The sequence below is a fragment of the Acinonyx jubatus genome, chromosome X (genome assembly GCF_027475565.1).
Source record: "Acinonyx jubatus isolate Ajub_Pintada_27869175 chromosome X, VMU_Ajub_asm_v1.0, whole genome shotgun sequence".
NCBI classification, from domain to species: Eukaryota; Metazoa; Chordata; class Mammalia; order Carnivora; family Felidae; genus Acinonyx; species Acinonyx jubatus.
The window spans coordinates 69,797,759-69,818,850 of NC_069389.1; the positions used below are offsets into that span (position 1 = coordinate 69,797,759).

At 34.5% G+C, this 21,092-nt stretch overlaps 1 protein-coding gene and 1 non-coding gene across 2 annotated transcripts in view; one reads left to right on the top strand and one right to left on the bottom strand.

Annotated features, from left to right (window-relative positions):
* Positions 1-21,092, top strand: part of DACH2 (dachshund family transcription factor 2) — a 775,171-nt gene that overhangs the window by 497,471 nt on the left and 256,608 nt on the right. The gene's annotated exons all lie outside the window — the stretch shown is intronic.
* Positions 9,706-9,811, bottom strand: LOC113597461 (U6 spliceosomal RNA). The gene has a single exon (XR_003418225.1). It is a non-coding gene; the product is annotated as a U6 spliceosomal RNA (small nuclear RNA).

Here is a 21,092-nt window from a genome sequence, read left to right on the forward strand (position 1 = left end):
GTACTTGTTGATTGAATTGAAATATACAACAGAAGTTCCAGTGTATTTTTGACATTAAGGGTATGGTTGCCTAGTTCAGTTAGGTTTTATACCACACAAATAAGGCACAGTTTGTACAATTTCTGGAGCAGTTAGTTTCATGGTCATAGAATGTAGCAGCCCCCTCAACTAGCTATTTTGCAAATATGTGTCATTGGTCACAGAAAAATGGGTTATATAAACTATAGATGAAACAAAATCTCTCTCCATTAGTGTTGAAAATGACCTCCTGATTGCACATAAGCCCTTACAGATACACAATGAACCTACATGGTGTTATTTTTTTCAGTCTGTTATTTAAAAGAAACAACCATAATTTGTAATTATGAATTTATTCATACACTGATTCAGTTATTCAACAAATATTTCATATCTTTTATGGACCAAGCAATGTGTTAAACATGGAGTATTAAATGATAAAGAAGATAGCATTTGTCCTTCAAAAGGCTAAAATTTTTAGGGCTTTAAGGTCATTCACAAATTATCAATATTAAATATAAATACTATAAGAATGAGGCAAAGAAGAATATAAATACTATGAGAATGAGGCAAAGAAAAAAGTGATATATTTTTGTGAGAGGATCAGAACATGAATTATAAAGGAGATATGATAAATGTAGATATGAGAAAATGGTATCTGATTTTGCTTAATATGCATTAATGTGTTACCCTAACTTTACAAGGGGATTTTTTTTAAGAAAGTATATTTTTATTGGCATGTGTTAGAATGAATAGTTTTGGGCTCCTGGGTTGCTTAGTCGGTTAAGCATCCGACTTCGGCTCAGGTCATGACCTTGCAGTCTGTGAGTTCCAGCCCCACGTAGGGCTCTGTGCTGACAGCCCAGAGCCTGGAGCCTGCTTCGGATTCTGTGTCTCCTCTCTCTGCCCCTCCTTACTCATGCTCTGTCTCTCTCTGTCTCTCAATAATAAATAAACGTTAAAAATTTTTAAAAAAGTAAATAAAATGGCACCTGGATGGCTCAATTGGTTGGGTGTCTGACTTCAGCTCAGGTCATGATCTCAACATCTGTGAGTTTGAGCCCTGCTTCGGGCTATCTGCTAACAGCTCAGAGCCTGGAGCATGCTTCAGATTCTATGTCTCCTTCTCTCTGACCTCCCCCCCAACTTGCACTCTGTCTCTCTCTCTCTCTAAAATAAAATAAAAACATTAAAAAATTAAAAAAAGATTACAATGTAAAATATGTAGAATGGTTTGGAGTTAGAAGATTTTTACTGCAATTATTACTTCTAATCTAGCCATTCTTTCCCTTATCTGCATAATAGCTCTTTTATCTCAAAGTAAGATTTTTAAATTATTTTTCAAATGTAAATTTGAAACTTCTATCAAATGCTAGACATTTAGTCATTATTATGTTAGTTATATTCAAGTAATATTTACTTTTTACTTTATGCCATGTACTGTAATGGATACAACATCAAATCTAGAAGATATAATGCACCAAATGAGTAGTAGTTGTGATTATCATTATTTTCTAAAGAGTTTTGAGGTTAGCATGTGTTCATTTTTGAGTGTTTGTATATATGTTTTGGAGCAGGAAAGGGGTTAGTAAAGGTGGAAGGAAGTACGGATGGAATAGATGTCTGTCAGATTTTTAATAAGCTACTATAACTAATATAATTCTATAGCCTTTTGATAGCAATATCTCTATTATTTAGAATCTCAATCTGCTGTCTTCCTCAATCATTTTTCAATAATTTAAATCTTATTTATAAATAATTTGATAAAATTACCTTTTGGCATATTTTATGGATATTTTAAATATAGGATTTAAAAAAACTATTTTTAGATTTACAGAAATATTGCAAAGATAATGAGTGCTTCTTTATACTCACACCCAGTTTGTCCTATTAGTGACATCTTACATCACTATAGTATAATCAAAAATTTTTGAAGCAACATTGATACATTATTATAACTAAAATCCACTCTTTTTATTTCTTTAAGTTTTTTAAATATTTATTTTGAGAGAGAGAGACAGACAGAGTGCAAGAAGGGGAGTGGCAGAAAGTGAGGGAGACACAGAATCTGAAGCAGGCTCCAGGCTCCAAGCTCTGAGCTGTCAGCACGGAGCCTGACAAGGGGCTGGAACTCATAAGCTATGAGGTCACGACCTGAGCTGAAGTTGGACACTTAACCAACTGAGCCTACCAGGCACCAAAACCAATTCTTAATTCATATTGCCTTAGTTTTTAATTCAGATTTATTTTGTCTTATCATTTCAAGAATGTCATATAATTGGAATCATGGAGCATCCAGCCTTTTCAAACCAGCTTCTTTTAGTTAGCAATGTGCATTTAAAACTAAATTTAAATGTGCATTTAAAACTAAAAATTAAATGTGTGGATTGACAGCTTATTCCTTTTAATTTCCAAATAGTACTCCATTGTATAGATATATCACAATTTACCTAGTCACCTAGAGAAGAACAACTTGGTTGCTTCCAATTTTTGGTAAGTATGAATAAAGCTCTATAAACATTGACATGCAGAGTTTTTTTTAAAGTTTCACTTCACTTGGGTAAATAACAAGGAGCATGAGTACTGAGTTGTATGGTATGTTTAGTTTTATACCTAGTTACCATGCTGTTTTTCAAAGCAGATGCACCCTTTTGCATTTGCATCAGACATGTTAGAGTACTCTAGTTTCTCTTCAGTGGTGCAAGCATTTCGTACTGTCAATATATATATTTTAAACATATTAATTTTCAATATGTGTAGTGGAATCTAATTTTGGATTTAATTTGCATTTCTCTAATTGATAATGACACTGATCAACTTTTCATGTATTATTTTTAAGAGTTTTTTAATCATGAACAGATGTTGAATTTTTTCAAATGCTTTTTCTGTGTCTAGTGAGATGATCCTAAGAATTTTTTTTAATTTTGTTCTGTTAATTTAATGTATCTTATTTATTAGTTTGCATGTATTGAACTATCTTTCCATCCCAGGGACGAATCTCTTTCTCTTTTTTTTTAATATATGAAATTCATTGTCAAATTTGTTTCCATAAAACACCCAGTGCTCATCCCAAAAGATGCCCTCTTCAATGCCCATCACCCACCCTCCCCTCCCTCCCACCCCGCATCAACCCTCAGTTTGTTCTCAGTTTTCAAGAGTCTCTTATGCTTTGGCTCTCTTCCACTCTAACCTCTTTTTTTTTCTTCCCCATGGGTTTCTGTTAAGTTTCTCAGGATCCACATAAGAGTGAAACCATATGGTATCTGTATTTCTCTGTATGGCTTATTTCACTTAGCCTAACACTCTCCAGTTCCATCCACGTTGCTACAAAGGGCCATATTTCATTCTTTCTCATTGCCACGTAGTAATCCATTGTGTATATAAACCACAATTTCTTTATCCATTCATCAGTTGATGGACATTTAGGCTCTTTCCATAATTTGGCAATTGTTGAGAGTGCTGCCATAAACATTGGATGACAAGTGCCCCTATGCATCAGTACTCCTATATCCCTTGGGTAAATTCCTAGCAGTGCTACTGCTGGGTCATAGGGTAGGTCTATCTTTAATTTTTTGAGGAACCTCCACACTGTTTTCCAGAGTGGCTGCACCAGTTTGCATTCCCACCAACAGTGCAAGAGGGTTCCCATTTCTCCACATCCTATCCAGCATCTATAGTCTCCTGATTTGTTCATTTTGGCCACTCTGACTGGCGTGAGGTGATATCTGAGTGTGGTTTTGATTTGTATTTCCCTGATGAGGAGGGACGTTGAGCATCTTTTCATGTGCCTGTTGGCCATCTGGATGTCTTCCTTAGAGAAGTGGCTATTCATGTTTTCTGCCCATTTCTTCACTGGAATATTTGTTTTCCGGGTGTGGAGTTTGGTGAGCTCTTTATAGATTTTGGATACTAGCCATTTGTCCGATATGTCATTTGCAAATATCTTTTCCCATTCCGTTGGTTGCCTTTTAGTTTTGTTGATTGTTTCCTTTGCTTTGCAGAAGTTTTTATCTTCATGAGGTCCCAGTAGTTCATTTTTGCTTTGAATTCCCTTGCCTTTGGGGGTGTGTCAAGTAAGAAATTGCTGCGGCTGAGGTCAGAGAGGTCTTTTTATGCTTTCTCCTCTAGGGTTTTGATGGTTTCCTGTCTCACATTCAGGTCCTTTATCCATTTTGACTTTATTTTTGTGAATGGTGTAAGAAAGTGGCCTAGTTTCATTCTTCTGCATGTTGCTGTCCAGTTCTCCCAGCACCATTTGTTAAAGAGACTGTTTTTTTCCATTGCATATTCTTTCCTGCTTTGTCAAAGATTAGTTGGACATACTTTTGTGGGTCTAGTTCTGGGGTTTCTATTCTATTCCATTGGTCTATGTGTCTGTTTTTGTGCCAATACTATGCTGTCTTGATGATGACAGCTTTGTAGTAGAGGCTAAAGTCTGGGATTGTGATGCCTCCTGCTTTGGTCTTCTTCTTCAAAATTACTTTGGCTATTCAGGGCCTTTTGTGGTTCCATATGAATTTTAGGATTACTTGTTCTAGCTTCGAGAAGAATGCTGGTGCAATTTTGATTGGGATTGCATTGAATGTGTAGATAGATTTGGGCAGTATTCACATTTTGACAATATTTATTCTTCCAACCCATGAGCACGGAATGTTTTTCCATTTCTTTATATCTTCTTCAGTTTCCTTCATAAGCTTTCTATAGTTTTCAGCATACAGATCCTTTACATCTTTGTTTCGATTTATTCCTAGGTATTTTATGCTTCTTGGTGCAATTGTGAATGGGATCAGTTTCTTTATTTGTCTTTCTGTTGCTTCATTATTAGTGTATAAGAATGCAACTGATTTCTGTACATTGATTTTGTATCCTGTAACGTTGCTGAATTAATGTATAATTTCTAGTAGACTTTTGGTGGAGTCTATCGCATTTTCCATGTATAATGTCATGTCATCTGCAAAAAGCGAAAGCTTGACTTCATCTTTGCCAATTTGGATGCCTTTGATTTCCTTTTGTTGTCTGATTGCTGATGCTAGAACTTCCAACACTATGTTAAACAATGGCGGTTAGAGTGGACATCCCTGTCGTGTTCCTGATCTCAGGGAGAAAGCTCTCAGTTTTCCCCCATTGAGGATGATATTAGCTGTGGGCTTTTCATAAATGGCTTTTATGATGTTTAGGTATGTTCCTTCTATCCCGACTTTCTCGAGGGTTTTTATTAAGAAAGTTGCTGAATTTTGTCAAATGCTTTTTCTGCATCGATTGACAGGATCCTATGGTTCTTATCTTTTCTTTTATTAATGTGATGTATCACATTGATTGATTTGCGAATGTTGAACCAGCCCTGCATCCCAGGAATGAATCCCACTTGATCATGGTGAATAATTCTTTTTATAAGCTGTTGAATTCGTTTTGCTAGTATCTTATTGAGAATTTTTGCATCCATGTTCATCAGGGATATTGACCTGTAGTTCTCTTTTTTTAATGGGTCTCTGTCTAGTTTAGGAATAAAAGTAATGCTGGCTTCATAGAATGAGTCTGGAAGTTTTCCTTCCCTTTCTATTTGTTGGAACAGCTTGAGAAGAATAGGTATTATCTTTGCTTTAAATGTCTGGTAGAATTCCCCAGGGAAGCCGTCTGGTCCTGGACTCTTATTTGCTGGGAGATTTTTGGTAACTGATTCAATTTCTTCACTGGTTATGGGTCTGTTCAAGCTTTCTATTTCCTCCTGATTGAGATTTGGATGTGTGTGGGTGTTTAGGAATTGTCCATTTCTTCCAGGTTGTTCAGTTTGTTGGCATATAATTTTTCATAGTATTCCCTGATAATTGCTTGTATCTCTGAGGGATTGGTTGTAATAATTCCATTTTCTTTCATGATTTTACCTATTTGGATCATCTCACTTTTCTTTTTGAGAAGCCTGGCTAGAGGTTTATCAATTTTGTTTATTTTTTCAAAAAACCAGCTCTTGGTTTCATTGATCTGCTCTACAGTTTTTTTTTTTTAGATTCTATATTGTTTATTTCTTCTCTGATCTTTATTATTTCTCTTCTTCTGCTGGGTTTAGGCTGTCTTTGCTTCTCTGCTTCTATTTCTTTAGGTGTGGTGTTAGATTTTGTATTTGGGATTTTTCTTGTTTCTTGAGATAGGCCTGGATTGCAATGTATTTTCCTCTCAGGACTGCCTTTGCTGCATCCCAAAGCATTTGGATTGTTGTATTTTCGTTTTCATTTGTTTCCATACATTTTTTAATTTCCTCTCTAATTTCCTGGTTGACAGATTCATTCTTTAGTAGGGTGTTCTTTAACCTCCATGCTTTTGGAGGTTTTCAAGACTTTTTCCTGTGGTTGATTTCAAGCTTCATAGCATTGTCGTCTGAAAGTATGGCTGGTATGATTTCAATTCTTGTATACTTATGATGGCTGTTTTGTGACCCAGTGTGTGATCTATCTTGGAGAATGTTCCATGTGCACTCGAGAAAAAGTCTATTCTGTTGCTTTGGGATGCAGAGTTCTAAATATATCTGTCAAGTCCATCTTATCCAATGTATCATTCAGGGCCCTTGTTTCTTTATTGATCCTGTGTCTCGATGATCTATCCATTGTTGTAAGTGGGGTATTAAAGTCCCCTGAAATTACCACTTCTTGTCAATAATGTTGCTTATGTTTGTGAGTAATTGTTTTATATATTAGGGGGCTCCCGTATTCGGCGCATGGACATTTATAATTGTTATTTCTTCTTGATGGATAGACCCTGTAATTATTATATAATGCCCTTCTTCATCTCTTGTTACAGCCTTTAATTTAAAGTCTACTTTCTTTGATATAAGTATGGCTACTCCAGCTTTCTTTTGACTTCCAGTAGCATGATAGATAGTTCTCCATCCCAGGGATGAATCTCAATTGATCATGGATAATAACTCTTCTAATGTGCTGTTGAATTTGGTTTGCTAGTATTTTCTTGAGAATTTTTGTACATATAATCAGCAGCAATATTTTCCTGAAGTTGTTTTTCTTGTAGTATCCTTTTCTGGCTGTGGTATCAGGGTATTTGTGGACTTTATCTTTCTTGACTTATTTAACTGGATAGGATCCCCAGTATTATGTTAAATAGTAGTGGCAAGAGTAGGCATCTTTGCAGTGCTCTTGTTAGGGAAGTATTCATTCTTTTGTTGTCAAGTGTGATGTTAATTAAGATTTTTGTAGTGTCCCTTATCAGACAGAGGAAGTTACTTTCTATTCCTATATTGCGGAGAATTTTTACCATGTTTGAATATTGGTTTTGTCAAATACTTTATTCCAGAATTTAATAAGATCATTTGTTTTTTTCTTCTTTAGACAGCTGATATAATGAAATACATTGATAGATTTTCAAACACTAAAACAGCCTTGTAGCCCTGGAATAAACTTCAGTTGGGTGTATAATTTTTTTTATATATACCTGAATTCTATTTGTCAATATGTTCTTAAAGATTTGTGTATCTGCATTGGTGAGGGAAATTCATCAGTAATTTTCTTTTTTTGTAAAATCTTTGTTTTGTCATTATGTTAATGTTTGCCTTTCAGAATGAAACAGGAAGTGTTTCCTTCTCTTCTGTAATAAATGTGTAGAATTACTGCTGTTTTTTATTTAAATGTTTGATAAAATTCTCCATTGAAATCATATGGGCCTAGAAATTTACTTTCGGGGAAATCATTTTCAATGTTTAGAGGAGTATACTGTCTGCAAACTATCTGTATCAGTTTGGGTGAATTTTGGAGGCCTGTAGTTTTCAAGGTATTGGTCACTGTATTATGAATTTTTGAATTTATGTGCATAGAGTTGTTCATATTAGTCCATTATTATTTTTTGAAGTCTTCAAGTATGTATGGTATTCTCTTTCATTCCTAATATTTGTGTCTTCTTTCCGTTTATCTTTTTCATTGCTTTATGATTTTCCAATTTATTCATCATTTAAAAAAGAGCTTTTGTTTTCATTGATTTTTTTCTACTTTTCTGTTTCCACTTTTATTTTTACATGTTCCTCCCTCTGCTTTATTTTTCTCTTCTTTTCCTAGATTCTTAAAGTGAAAACATAAATTGTTAATTTCGAACCTGTTTCTTTTCTAATATAAGCATTTATTGCAATAATTTTCCTTTCAGCATTTTTTAACAAAGTCCTGCAAATTTTCGTGTGTTGTATTTGTATTTTTGTTCAACTCAAAATATTTTTTAAAAATATTGATATTTTATCTTTGATCCATGGATTTTTAAAAATATGTTGTTTAATTTATAAGTGATTGGAGATTTTCCTATGAATTTTCTCATTTATTCCTAGTTTGATTCAATATTGATGGATCATATTTGTCTAATTACTTAAAGCTGTTTGTTTTATGACCCAGTATATGTTGTATAATGACAAATGTTCTATTTATACCTTAAAAGTTTGTGTTTGTTCCTGTTGCAGAGTGGGAGTTCTATGAATGTCAGTCAAATCCAGCAGGTTGATAGCATTGTTTAGTTTTTCTATATTCTTGCTGATTTCTTTCTTCTTGTTCCATTAATTATTAAGAAATAAATATTAAAGTTTTGATATAGAGAAACTTTTCCATCATAAAGTTTGTTTAATTCTCTCCATTATATATGTATGTATATATATATATATGGCACAAACACACATATTGCATCTATATACAGAGAAAAGCCCATTAAAGAATGCTACACTTTTTGCTTTCATTTGTCAATCCTATTTAAAAAGACTCAAGACCAGAATAATTGTCTATTATATTTTGCTAGATATTTATCATTTGTTATTCTTCCTTCGTTCTTGGTATTTCAAGTTTCTTTCTGTTGAAATTGCCCTGAAAAATTTCTTTTAGCAATTCTTTTGGATCTGGTGTACTGGCAATATTCTTCTTAATTTTTATTTATCTGAAAACATCTTTTTTAAAGCATTAAATATAATTTATTGTCAAATTTGTTTCCATACTTCACCCAGTGCTCATCCCAACACGTGCCCTCCTCTATGTCCATCACCCACTCCCCCCTGTCCCCTACCCCCCATGAACCTTCAGTTTGTTCTCAGTATTTAAGAGTCTCTTATGGATTGCCGCCTTCCCTCTCTGTAAATTTTTCCACCTTCCCCTCCCCCATGGTCCTCTGTTAAGCTTCTCAGGATCCACTTATGAGTCAAAACATATGACATCTGTCTTTCTCTGCCTGACTTATTTCACTTAACATAATACCCTCCAGTTCCATCTACATTGCTACAAATGGCCAGATTTCATTCTTTCTGATTTCCAAGTAGTATTACATTGTATATATAAACCAAAATATCTTTATCCGTTCATCCGTTGATGAACATTTAGGGTCTTTCCATAATTTAGCTATTGTTGAAAGTGCTGCTATAAACATTGTGATACCAGTGCCCCTATGCATCAGCACTCCTGTATCCCTTGGGTAAATTCCTAGCAGTGGTATTGCTTTGTGATAGGGTAGATCGAGTTTTAATTTTTTGAGGAACCTCCACACTGTTTTCCAGAACAGCTGCGCCAGTTTGCATTCCCACCAACAGTGCAAGAGAGCTCCAGTTTCTCCACATCCTCTCCAGCATCGATAGTCTCCTGATGTATTCATTTTAGCCACTCTGACTGGCATGAGGTAATATCTCAGTGTGGTTTTGATTTGTATTTCCCTGAGGAGGAGTGACATAAAAATATGGAATGCTTCACGAATTTGCATGTCATCCTTGCGCAGGGCCATGCTAATATTCTCTGTATCATTCCAATTTTAGTATATGTGCTGCCAAAGTGAGTACTGAAAACATCTTTATTTTACCTTTAGTGAAAGATATTTTAAGTGGATATAGAACTGTGGGTTGAGAGTATTTTTTTTCTTTCAGTGCTTATAAATGTGCCACTTCATTAAGCTCTTCACAGCTTCTGATAAGAATGCCATGGTCATTCAAACAGTTGTTCTTGTTTAGGTAATGCATAGTTTTTGTTTTACTGCTTTTAAGATTTTTCATAGTCTTTCCTTTTCAGTAGTTTGATTATGATGTGCCTGGCATGAATTTCTTTGGGTTTATCATGTTTGAAGTTTACTAAGCTTCTTTAATCAGGAGGTTTATGTATTGTGACAAATTCAGGAAGCTTTCAGCCACTATTTCTTCAGCACTGCTCATATTCTTTTCTGTAGGACTCAAATTACATGACTATTGCAACTTTTTGTTATTATTCCACAGATCTCTCAGGTTCTGCTCAATTTTTTAAAACTTCTTTATTGGTTGTTGAGATTGGATAATTTTAATGGTCTAGCTTAAAGTTCACAACTTTTCCTTTGAAATCTCCATTCTCCTATTGAGGCTATCCAGTGAGTTTAAAACTTTTGTTATTATATTTTTAAGTTCTAAAATTTCCATTTGGTTTTTATATACATCTTTTATCTCTTTTCTAATGTTTGTGTTTTTGCATTGTTTCGAGAGTATTTATGATAATTTTGTTGGAGGGATTTCATAATTTCTGCTTAAACATGTTAAAGAAAGCCAACAACTCTGTGATCTCAGCCTTGGTATCTATTGATTGTTGTTTTTTTAAGAACTTTATTGAAATATAGTACACCTACAATACAATTAAACCATGCAAACTATGCAATTCAATTATTTTTAGTATATTCATAGATTTGTGCAACTCTCACTACAATCTAATTTTAGGAAATTTTTATTATCCCAAGAAGAAAATCCTATACCCATTAGGAGCCAATCCTCATTGCCTGTCTTCCCCCATTGTCCTAAGCAATACTTTCTATCACTATAGATTATCCAGTTCTGTACATTCCATGTAAATGGAATAATGTAAATATGTGGTCTTTAGCATAATATTTTCAAGACTTTTTCATGATATAGCATATATAGTTACTTTATTTCTTTTTATTGACAAATAACATTACATTGTATGGATATACCTTGTTTTGTTTTCCATTCAGTAGTTGATAAAAATTAGGGCTTTGTTACCACTTTTTGGCCATTATGAATAAAGATTCTGTGAACATTCATGGTCAAATTTGTTAACTATTGCTTTGATTATATCCATCTTAGTGGTGTTACCTCACATTTAAAAATTTATAGGCTATTTTTAAAGTTTATTTATTTATTTAGAGAGAGAGAGAGCACAAGCAATGGAGGGAGGGAGGGAGAGAGAGAGAGAGAGAGAGAGAGAGAGAGAGAGAGAGAGAATCCCAAGCAGTCTCCATGCTATCTGTGCAGATCCTGATGTGGAGCTCATAACCATGAACTGTGAGATCATGACCTGAGCGAAAGTCAAGAGTCAGATGCTTAACTGACTGAACCGACCAGGTACCCATAATCTATAGGCTATTTTTAGGCCAGTTTTAGGTTTACAGAGAAGGTGAAGAAAAACTATGGAGGATTCCTTATTTATTTATTTATTTATTTATTTATTTATTTATTTATTTATATTTTTCCAGGAATAGAATTTAGTGATTCTTCACTTACTTGCATGTAACACCCAGTGCTCATCCCAGCAAGTGCCCTTCTTAATGCCCATCACCCATTTAGCCCATCCCCCCACCCAGCACCCTTCCACTAACACTCAGTTTTTTTCCTGTATTTAAGTCTTTTATGGTTTGTCTCCCTGTGTTTTTATCTTATTTTTGCTTCCCTTCCCCTAAGTTCATCTGTTTTGTTTCTTAAATTTTACATATGAGAGAAATCACATAATATTGGTCTTTTTCTGAATTACTTATTTTGCATAGCATAATACACTCCAGATCCATCCACATTGTTGCAAAGGACAAGATTTCGTTCTTTTCGATTGCCAAGTAATATTCTATTGAATATATATAGCACATCTTCTTTATCCATTCATCTGTTGATGGACATTTGGGCTTTTTCCATAATGTGGCTATTGTAGATAGTGCTGGCATAAACATTGGGGTGTTTGTACCCTTTTGAATCAGCATTTTTGTTTCCTTTGCGTAAATACGTATTAGTACAATTCCTGGGGTGTAGGGTAGTTCTATTTTTAACTTTTTGAAGAACATCCATACTGTTTTCCAGAACGGTTGCACCAGTTTTCATTCCCACCAGCAGTGCAAAATGGTTCCCGCTCTGTGCATCCTCACCAATATGTTTCCTGAGTTAATTTTAGCCATTCTGGGAAGTGTGAGGTGGTATCTCATTGTGATTTTGATTTATAGTTCCCTGATGATGAGTGATGTTGAGCATATTTCAATGTATCTGTTAGCCATCTGGATGCCTTATTTGGTAAAGTGTCTATTCATGTCTTTTTTCATATCTTCACTGGAAGATTTGTTTCTTGGGGTGCTGAGTTTGATAAGTTCTTTACAGATTTTGGATAATAGCCCTTTACCTATATGCCATTTGTAGATATCTTCTCCCATTCCATTGGTTGCCTTTTAGTTTTGCTGATTGTTTCCTTCACTGTGCAGAATCTTTTTATCTTGATGAAGTCCCAATAGTTCATTTTTCGGTTTTGTTTCCGTTGCCTCCAGTGACATGTCAAGTAAGAAGTTGCTGCGGCTGAGGTTTCCTGTTTTCTCCTCTAGAATTTTGATGATTTCCTGTCTTACATTTACCTCTTTCATCTATTTTGAATTAATTTTCTGTATGGTACAAGAGAATGGTCCAGGTTCATTCTTCTGCATGTCACTATCAAGTTTTCTGAACATCACTTGCTGAAATCCTTTTCTCCATTGGATACTCTTTGCTGCTTTATCAAAGATTGTTGGCCATACATTTATATGTCCATTTCTAGGTTTTCTACTCAGTTCCATTGATCTGTGTGTCTGTTCTTGTGCCAGTACCATACCATCTTGATTATTATAGCTTTGTAATACAGCTTGAAGTCTGGGATTGTGATGCCTCCAGATTTGGTTTTCTTTTTCAACATTATTTCAACTACTCAGGGCTTTTTCTGGTTCCATACAGATTTTAAAATTGTTTGTTCTATCTCTGTGAAGAATGCTGATGTTATTTTAATAGGGATTGCATTGAATATGTAGACTGCTTCAGGTAGTATTGACATTTTAGCAATGTTTGTTCTTCCAATCCATGAGCATGGAATGTCTTATTCAATCTCTTTCATACGCTTTTTATAGTTTTCAGTGGATATCTTTTACTTCTTTGGTTAGGTTTATTCCTAGGAATTTTATGTTGTTGTTGTTTTTTTTTTTGGTGTAATTGCAAATGGGATTGATTCCTTGATTTCTGTTTCTCCTGCTTCATTATTGGTGTATAGAAATGCAACCAATTTCTGTACATTGATTTTATATTCTGTGATGTTGCTGAAATCATGTATCAGTTTTAGCAGTTTTTTGGTGGAGTTTTCCACATAGAGTATCATGTCCTCTGCCAAGAGTGAAAATTTGACTTCCTCCTTGCTGATTTGGATGCCTTTTATTTCATTTGTTGTCTGATGACTTGGGCTAGGACTTCCAACACTATGTTGAATAACAGTGGAGAAAGTGGACATCCCTGTAATGTTCCTGCACTTAGGGGTAAAGCTCTCAGTTTTTTTCCCCATTGAGGATGATATTAGCTGTGTATCTTTCGTATATGGCCTTTACAAAGTTGAGATATGTTCTTTCTATCCCTACTTTCTTGAGGGTTTTTATCAAGAATGGATGCTGTATTTTGTCAAATGCATTTTCTGCATCTGTTGAGAGGTTCATGTGGTTCATTTTAACTTGACTAGACTCTTTGTTTTAAAAATCTAGTTTGTCTGATATAAGTATGGCTACTCTGTCTTTCTTTTGATATCTATTAGCATGATAGATGGTTCTCCATTCTCTTACTTTCAATCCGCAGGTGTCTTTAAAAATGAGTCTCCTTGGGGCGCCTGGGTGGCTTTGTCGGTTGAGCATCCGACTTCAGCTCAGGTCATGATCACATGGTTCGTGGGTTTGAGCCCCACTTTGGGCTCTGTGCTGACAGCTCAGAGCCTGGAGCCTGCTTCAGATTCTGTCTCTCTCTTTATCAAAAAAATAAAATAAAATAAATTAAACATAAAATGAGTTCCCTGTAGGCAGCATATAGGTGGATCTTGTTTTCTTATCCATTTTGTTACCCTTTGTCTTTTGATTGGAGCATTTAGTGCATTTACATGTAGATTGATTATTGAAACATGTGAATTTAGTGCTATTATGTTGCCTGTAGCGTTGGTGCTTCTGGTGATGTACTCTGGTCCTTTCTAGTCTTTGTAACTTTTGGTTGTTTTTGCTTTGTTTTGTTTTCTCCACTCAAACCTCCCCTCAAAATTTCTTGCAGTGCTGGTTTAGTGGTCATGAATTATTTTTTGTTTTTCTGGGAAACTCTTTATCTTTCCTTCTATTTTGAGTGACAGCCTTGCTGGAAAAGGAATTCTTGGCTGCATGTAATTCCTATTCAGCATGTTCAATATATCCTGCCACTCCCTTCTGGCCTGCCACGTTTCTGCGAACAGATCTTTTGTGAACTTTATCTTTCTTCCCTTGTAGGTTAAGGACTTTTTCCCCCTTCCTGCTTTCATAATTTTTTCCTTGTCTGTGTATTTTGTAAATTTGGCTATGATATGCCTTGGTGATAGTAGTTTTTCTTTTTCTTTTTCTTTTTTTAATCTAATGGGTGTTCTCTGTGTTCTTGGATTTTGATGTTTGTGTCCTTCCCCAGATTAGGAAAGTTTTCCACTATAATTTGCTCACATAAACCTTCTGCTCCTTTTTGTCTCCTTCACCTTCTGGGACTCCTATGATACAAATGTTACTCCTCTTTAATAAGTCACTGAGTTCTCCAAGTCTTGTATTGTGATCTTTTTTGCTTTTTTCCCTCTTTTTTATGCTTCAAAATTTTATCTTCAATATTGCTGATTTGCTGCTCTGCTTCATACACCCTTGCTGTCATGGCATTCATTTGAGAAGGCATCTCAGGTATAGGATTTTTAATTTTAGCTTGACTAGATTTTAGTACTTTTATCTCTGCAGAAAAGGATTCTCTGGTGTCTTCTATACTTTGTTCAATCCCAGCTAGTATTCTTACAATCGTGGTTTTTAATTCTAGTTCAGACATCTTACATGTATCTGTGTTGATTAAATCCCTAGCAGTCATTTCTTCCTGTTATTTCCTTTGGGGTGAATTCCTTTGACTTGGCATTTTGGAGGAAGAAAAAATAAATGAGATTAAAAAAAACTAAAATTAAAAAATTAAAAAGACAGGGGCACCTGGGTTTCTTAGTTGGTTGAGCATCCACCTTCGGCTCAGGTCATGATCTCACAGTTTGTGATTTCGAGCCCTGCATTGGGCTCTGTGCTGACAGCTCGGAGCCTGGAGCCTGCTGCAGATTCTGTGCCTCCCTGTTTCTCTGCCCCTCCTATGCTCATGCTCTGTCTCTCTCTGTCTCTCAATAATAAACATTAAAAAATATTTTTTAAAAAATTAAAAAGACAACAAAAAAATCACATAAAAGAAGGTAGGTCCTAGGTGTCTTTCAGTCTGCTTGTTCAATGAAGCTTGATAGCATAGAGAAAAAAGAGAAAAAAAAGAAAAAAGTTTTTAAAAAGTTAAAAATTTAAAAAAAATATATAGAATAAAAATGAATATGATAAAATAATGAAAATAAAACAGACTAAAAAAATTTTTATTACAAATAATGAAAAAAATAAAAAATGAATTTGTTCTTTCTGTATTCAAGAGAAAGAAAAGAGACAATAATTTAAGCAAAAACAGAAGCAAATAAAATGAACAAACAAATCAACCAGCAAACAGAATGAAACCAAATGAAGTTACTTCCAGTTTCCTCTAGAACTGAAACATTAAAGCACATACTATAGTTCATTCACTAAGCAGGTGGGGGAATTTGTACTGGTGTTCTGGGGGATGTGCCTAGCGGGCAGAGTTGGTTGGAGTTTGGTGTAAAGTCTCCGTTCTCCACTAGGTGGCTATGCTTAGCTCACTGGGGTGATCTATATATGTGTGTGTGTATGCACGTGTGTGGTAGAAGTGAAAATGGTTTCACCCAGCTCTCTAGTCTCTGACTCAGTAACTTCAAGTTCTCACCGACCTGAGATCAAGAACCCCTCATTTGTCCCAGACCTCTATCCACTCCCCACTTCTATCCTATCTGTATCCAAGCTGTTTGCCTGCCATGTGCCACCTCCTTACAGAGCTTTATCTCAGATGTGGTTGGTTGTGTTTCAAAACCCCACACTTCAGAGACCCCTGCAGCTTGTACCAATGCCAATCTCTGGAGGAGGGTTTTGCTGAGCATTGGCCACATGCCAGCTTGCCCCAGAAATCACTCATGAGATACAACAGCAGACGTTCAGAGATGACAGCAAATCACAACACACAGCTGATGCCAGGCTTTACCACACTCTGACATCTTTATTCCAATATCAGCAAACATGGCTGCTTTCCAGGGTCTGCTGAGACCTTTGGAGGGAGGAGGCATATGGCCTTTACCAAATGTACTCCAGAAAGGGAAACCACCTCTCCCCATGTGGACCATGGACCCCTCAGAACCCGCTGCCTGCTCCTGGGGATTCACCCTACTTCCTCACCAGAGCACCACCAGGCACTGAGCTCCAGAACTTCATACTCTGCACTCCACTGTTTATAGAATCCTGGTGGTATTGAAACCCTCTCCTTTCTCCCCATCAATGGTTTTGGGGAACAGATTTCTTTTTCAGTTCCCCGTGAGTGTTTTCACTCTTTCTATCTCTTTCTATCCAGCTACTTTTAGGGGAAGTGCTTTTCTTGCATGATCCCAATACGCTGTACTCTCCCCATTTCTCTGTCTTCTCTCTGTGAAAACAGCTCTCTACTCTCCACGGCTTATCTCTCCCTCAATTCACCTCTCCACAACACATACCTGCCAAGTTTTGTGGCTCAAGTTATGCAGATTGTTGTGCTAATCCTTGATCAATATCCTAGGTGTTCAAAATAATTTGGTGCTGATCTCGCTGTATTTCAGAGATGAAACAAGGTCAGGGTCTCCATACTGCTCTTCCATCTTAACTCGTCTCCTATAGAGAGTTCCTTTATACCTCTCTCTTTTCTCACACAGTTTATCCTATTATTAACTTCTTTCATTGGTATGTTATAATTGACAAACCAATATTAATATTTATTTATTATTAAGTAAAGTTCATATTTTATAGTGGGATTCATTCCTGTGTTATAGAGTTCTATGATTTTCCACAAATATACATCATATATCTACCATTACAATATCATGCAGAATAGTTTCAGCAACCTAAAAATCTCTATGGTTAATCAATTCACCTCTACTCTTTCCAAAGCTCTGACAACTACTGATCTTCCAGTATCCATAGTTTTGATTTTTTTCAGAATGTTATATAGCTGGAATCAGGCAGTATGTAGTGTTTTAAGCCTGAATTCTTTTACCAAGGTATATGCATTTAAGATGACTTCCTGTCTTTCCATAGTTTGGTATTCATGTATTTTTGTTGGTGAATAATGTGCCCTTGTATGGAGTACTACAGTTTGTTTATCCATACCTATTGAAGGACATCTTGATAGCTTCTAGGTTTCAACAATTAAGAATTATGTTGCTATAAATATTCTCATGCAAGTTTAGGTGTGGACATTAATTTTTAACCTCATTTGGGTAAAAATCAAAGAGCACAATTGTTGGATCATATGGTAAGACTATGTTTCATTTTGTAAGAAACACTCTGTCTTCTAGAGTGCCTGTACCATTTTGCATTCCTACCAGTAAGTGAAGGTGAGTTCTTGTTGCTCCACATCCTTGCCACTGTTCGGCGTTGTGAGTGTTTTGAATGTTGGATATTCTAATAGATGTGGAGGATATACCATTATCGTCTTAATTTGCAGTTCCTTCATGATACATGATGTTAATGTTTTCATATGTTTATTTTCTATCTGTACATCTTTGGTTAGTTTCTGCTCAGGTCCTTGGCTGAATTTTTAATCAGGTTGTTTGTTTACTTATTGTCAAGTTTTAGGAATATGTTGTATATTTTGGAAGAAGGCCTTTGAAATATTTTCTCCCCAAATCTGGGATAAATCTGGAAAGTTGCTTTTTTATTTTCTTAAGAGCCTTTCTGGCAAAGAAGAATTTCTTAATTATGATGAAGTCCAAATTATCCATTTTTTTCTTTCACGTATTGTGCTTTTTAATATTGTGTCTAAATGTCATCACCAAACCCAAGGCAATTTAGATTTTCTCCTATGTGATCTTCTAGTAGCTTTATACATTTGTTTTTCATTTAGGATTATGATCTAATTTTAGTGAAATTTTCCTGAACAGTTTAAGATTTGAGTCTAGATTCAATTTTATTTTATTTTCTGCATATGGATGTCCAGCTATTCTAGTACCATTGTTGAAAACCAGATCAGTTGACTATATGTGAGTTTATATCTGGGCTCTCTACTCTGTTGCATTGATCCGTTTGTCTCTTCTTTCACCAAAATAACACTATCTTGATTGCTGTAACTTTATAGTAAGTTTTAAAGTAGGGTAGTGTCAGTCCTTTGACCTTGTTATAATTTTTAATATCATATTGCCTATTCTGGGGATTTTGCATTTCAATATAATCTTTAGAATGAGTTTGTTGATTCCACAAAATAACTTCCTGGTAGTTTCATTGGGATTATGTTGATTTTATAGATCAAGTTGGGAAGAATGAACATTTTAATATCAATGAGTTTTTGACCCATCAACAAGGAATATCTCTTCATTTATTTAAACCTATTTTGATTTCAATCATCAACGTTTTCTTGTTTCCCTCCTATATTTCTCACACATAAGTTAGATTTATACCTAAATATTTTTATGGTTTTGCCACTGATATAAATGAAGTTTTGTTTTTAATTTCAAATTGCAATTGTTCATTGTTAGTATGTAGGAAAGCAATTGACTTTTCTATATTAATTTTTTGTTCTGTAACCTTGCTATAATCACTTATCAGTTCCTTGAGTTAGTTTACTGATTATTTGGGTTTTTCTGTATAAAAAAATCCGGTCATTTACAAACAGTTTTATTTTTTATTTTCCCAATTTGTATACCTTGCATTTCCTTTTCTTACTAGTTTTGCTAGGATGGTTCAGTATGACGTCGAAGAAGAGTAGTGATAGGGGACATTACTGCCTTATTCTTTTTTTCAGCAGAAAAACATTTACTTTGTTACCATTAATTATAATGTTAGCTGTAGGATTTTTGTGGATATTCTTTATCAATTTGAGAAAGTTCTCCCTCTAATCCTAATTTAATGAGAGTTTCTATTATGAATATGTACTGGATTCTGTCAAATGATTTTTCTGTATCTATTTATATGATCATACAATTCTTCTTCTTTATTATCCTTTAAATGTGATGGATTACATTAAATTATTTTCCTATGTTGAATCAAACTTGCATATCTGGAAGTGAGAGTTTCACTTGATGTTGGTGTATAATTTTTTAATACATTGTTTCATACAATTTGCTAATATTTTGTTTAGAACTTTTGCATCTATGTTTATGAAAGGTATTCATCTATAATTTTATTTCTTGAATGTTTTTGTCTGATTTGGTATTTTTCAATGATGCCCTCCTAGAATTAATTAGAAAATATTCCTTCTGCTTCTATTTTCTTTAAAAGATTGTAGAGAAAATGGTGTAATTTCTTCTTTAAATATTTCTTTGCATTCCCCAGTGTACCCATCTGGGCCTAGTGCTATCTGTTTTAGGAAGTTATTAATTTTTGATTCAATGTCTTTAATAGGACCTATTTACATTATTAATTTCTTCTTGTGTGACTTGTGGCAGTTTGTCTTTCTAGTTCTATTTCATTTATGTTATCAAATTTGTCAGTAGAGTCTTTTTTAATATTCCTTTACTTTTTAATGTTTATAGGATTAGCAGTGATGACTCTTTCATATCTGATATTAGTAATTCATGTCCTTTCTCTTTTTTTAGCCTTATTACAAGTTTATTAATTTTATTGATCTTTTCAAGTAATCAGATTTAGTTTCATTGACTTTCTGTTTTCAATTGTTCTAATCTTACTATTACTTTCCTTCAGCTTTCTTCGGATTTAATTTCATCCTTTTTTTTCTATGCTCCAAAGGTAGAAGTTTGGATAATTTATTTTATTTTTTTCTTCTTTGTAATATATTCATGCAATTCTATAGGTTTCCCTCTAAGCCTTCCTTACTGTGTTCATCATATTCCACAAATTTTGATGAATTATATTTTCACTTTTATTTTGTTTAAATATTTTAAATTAATCGTGGATTACTTTGATCCATGTGTGATGGAGAAGTTTACTATTTAATTTCTATGTATTGGGGTTTTATAGGTATCTTTGTGTTATTGATATCCTGTTCAATTTCACTGGGATCAGAGAGCACACTTTATATGATTTGTATTCTTTTATATTTGCTAAGGCATGTTTTATGGCCCAGAATGTGGTCAGTTTTGGAGAATGCTCAAAATAGTTTAAGAAGGTGTGTATTCTGTTATTACTGGATGAAGAATATGTAAATGCCAATTAGATCCAGTTGATTGATAGTGCTATTCAGTTCAACTCTGTCCTTGCTGATTTTCACCTGCTGAATTGATCTGTTAATTAATGACACAGGGGTGTTGAAGTCTCCAACTATAATAGTGGATTAATTTTTTTCTACTTGAAGTTCTACCAGTTTTTGCCTCACCCATGTTGATGTTTGTTGTTGGGCACATTCTCCTTAAGGATTACTAAGTACTTTTGGAGAATTTACCTCTTTATCATTATGTAATGCCCCTCTTTGTACGTGACAATTTTCCTTGTTCTAAAGTCTGGTGTATTTGAAGTTAATGAGATGACTCCAGTTTTCTTTTTGACTGTTGTTACCATGGTATGTCTTTTTCCATCTCTTTTAATCTATCTGTGTTTTTATATTTAAAATGGTTTATAATAGCATATAATTGGTTGTTGCTTTTTTAACCATTTTTATAGTTTCTTTTAATTGATTTATTTAGATAATCAATATTGAAAAGTGATTATTAATATAGTTGGATTAATATCTATAATATTTATAACTATTTTATATCCATTACCCTTATTATTTGATTCTACTT